Source organism: Otolemur garnettii, unplaced genomic scaffold (assembly GCF_000181295.1).
Source record: "Otolemur garnettii isolate 467f Iridium unplaced genomic scaffold, OtoGar3 scaffold00020, whole genome shotgun sequence".
In the NCBI taxonomy this organism is placed as follows: Eukaryota; Metazoa; Chordata; class Mammalia; order Primates; family Galagidae; genus Otolemur; species Otolemur garnettii.
Genome location: NW_003852415.1, coordinates 451,397 through 454,099, shown reverse-complemented (window position 1 = coordinate 454,099; position 2,703 = coordinate 451,397). Strand labels below are relative to the sequence as shown.

The window sequence follows — 2,703 nt, the reverse complement described above, 5'->3', positions numbered from 1 at the left end:
TGGCAGGTGCCTGTGGTCCCAGCTACTTGGGAGGCGGAGGCAGGAGACTCGCTTGAGCCCAGAAGTTGGAGGTTGCTATGAGCTATGATGCCATGGCACTCTACCCAGGGTGACAGCTTCAGGCTCTGTCTCAAAATAAATAAATAAATAAAACAAATTTATTACAGTTTTTTCCTTTCTTAAAAGGTATGTACATTGTTAAAATGTGTAGCTTTTTTTTGGCACCCTCTGTATTTGCCTGGTATAAAACAGGTTCCTAACTGGTGCTAAATAATATACCAAAATACTACTACACTAGATGCCTCAACTGAAAATTTTACTTTGGTGCTGGTCATAAAGGGGAAAAGGTTATGGAATTAGGATGAGCAGAGTACAAATCCTGGTTCTTCTTTTCCCTTTTTTTAAAGATAGAATCTCATTTGTCACCCTCAGTGGAGTCACCACTTAACAGCAACCTCAACATCCTGGGCTTAAGCGATTCTTTTGCCTCAGCCTCCCCAGCTGCGGGGACTACAGGTGCCCACCACAGTGCCCAGCTATTTTTTAGAGATAGGGTCTCCCTCTTGCTCAGGCCGATCTTGAACTGAGTTCAAGCAATGCACCTGCCTCCACCTCCCAACTGCTGGGATTAGAGGCGTGAGCCACCGCACCCTGCCCAAATCCTGGTTCCAACCAGATGGATGGAATCCTGGAAAAGGAGCTTCTCTCAGCCTGTTTCCTGAATGTTTGTTTCTAAGGGCCAGGAACCCAGCCAAAGATTTTATATTCATTGTCTTGTTTAAACCTTGCCTCTCAATAACCCTGTGAGGTTAGTACTATTGCCTTTATTTATTTATTCTTTGCAGTTTTTGGCCGGGGCTGGTTTTGAACCTATCACCTCCGGCATATGGGCCCGGCGCCCTTCTCCTTCCAGCCACAGGCGCCGCCCTGCCTTCATTTCATAGATGAGAAAAGGAAGGTAGAGAGAGGCTGAATAATACATCCAAGGTTGCACAACTTGTAATAACATCAGATACACCAGATTTCCAAAACATACGGTTCATAAACTTTTGTGAGGAGAGGTCTCTTGCTTGGTTGCCCAAGCTGGAATGTAGCAGTGTGCTCACAGCTCACAGCAGCCTTCAACTCAAGACTCAAGCTAATCCTCCCACCCTGACCTCCCCAGTAGCTGAGACTACAGCTGGCCAATCCTTTTTTCTTTTTTGAGACAGAGTCTTACTTTATTGCCCTCAGTAGAGTGCCGTAGCGTCACAGCTCACAGCAACCTCCAACTCCTGGGTTTAGTCAATTCTCTTGCCTCAGCCTCCCGAGTAGCGGGGACTACAGGAACCCGCCACAACGCCCAGCTATTTTTTTGTTGCAGTTTGGCCAGAGTGTCACTCAGTAGTCCTGGGGTAGAGTACCCTGGCATCATACCTCACAGCAACCTCAAACTCTTGGGCTCAAACAATCCTGTTGCCTCAACCTCCCAAGTAGCTGGGACTACAGGCGCCAGTCACAACGTCCAGCTAGTTTTTCTACTTTTTGTAGAGATGGGGTCTCTCTTTTCTCGAGCTGAGGTCAGTTGATCCACCGGCCTGGGCCTTCCAAAGTGCTCGGAGCACAGGTTTGACCCACTGCACTAGCAGTTTTTTCTTTTTTTAAGAGACTAGGTCGTGTCCATGACCCCTGGAACGCCTGGCCTCAAGCAATCCTCCAGCGTGAACCACCGCCTGGCGAGGTATTTTCTCCCTGTTTATGACCAGATTCTGTGTCTGCTTTGTTCATGTCCACCCCCTATGCCTGACACAAGGTAGATGCTCAATAAATACGTGTTCAGGGAAAGTCCCGGCGGCACCTCAAACACGGTGACGTCCAAGCTTGAGGTTTCTTACCCCCAGCCAAGTCTAACAAGTAAACCACCAACCAAAAGATCTTGCTTCTTCTCCAGCACTCCCTATTCTAGCGTCCTAAGCAATAACGCCAGCGTCACGGGTAGCTCCGGAAGGAAGCGTGGAAGTCTCCAGGGTTGCGAGCTTCCTGCCTCACTGCGGGGAACCAACACACCTTCTACAGCTCCAGCCAGGCAGCCGGTTACGCTTCACTCACTGTTGTAGAGCTGAGGAAGGGGGAAATATCGCGTGATTTGCCGTGAAGGGGGCGGGGCCGCACGACCTGACCTTGCTGAGCAACCTCCATTCTCCTCCCCCCGTCGCAGTACGCAGGCGTACGACTGGGCTGTTTCCCGCTCCTCCTCCCCTGCTAGGGGCGGGATTTAGAAGTTTAAAGACTGTGCTTTAAGCTGCCTGCTACACCGAATTTCCGTGAGAGGAGGCGCAAGTGCGGACCTTCCACGAATAGTCACTAGTCTGGGCAAAGTGCGTTAATAAATCAACAGAGATTGGTGCCCTGTGGCCGCCGTTACTGCCAGGATCCAAAAAGCAAATCTTTCAATTTGTGAGTTCTCATCTAGTAGTCTTTGAAGGAATTTTATTCGTTTTATGGACTTCTTCCTGAGCCTCAGATTGGGAATTATAGTTAGAGAGGGACCGTCGAGCCCACTCCTTATTTTACAGATGGGGAAACTGAGACTCAGAGCTGATATGATTGGAGCATCCACTTTTCAGCTGATTAGGGCTGCTCTGGGATTAAAACCTCTCTCTAGATTGCTTTAGAGAGGCCCCAGGGCCCCAGGGCGTATTGAGGACGAGGCCTACTATTTAG

At 49.2% G+C, this 2,703-nt stretch overlaps 1 protein-coding gene across 5 annotated transcripts in view; it reads right to left on the bottom strand.

The window, feature by feature from the left end:
- Window positions 1-2,108, bottom strand: part of PTGR2 (prostaglandin reductase 2) — a 39,839-nt gene extending 37,731 nt beyond the window's left edge. For 2 of the 5 annotated variants that reach the window (XM_003786901.3, XM_023511510.1), the window contains exon 1: window positions 1,907-2,079. The gene's annotated coding sequence lies outside the window, so the exon portion shown is untranslated. Of the gene's footprint in view, window positions 1-1,416; window positions 1,438-1,874 lie in introns of those variants that run through there. The other 3 variants (XM_023511507.1, XM_023511506.1, XM_023511509.1) reach the window with 3 other exon arrangements.
- Window positions 2,109-2,703: the final 595 nt, after the last annotated feature.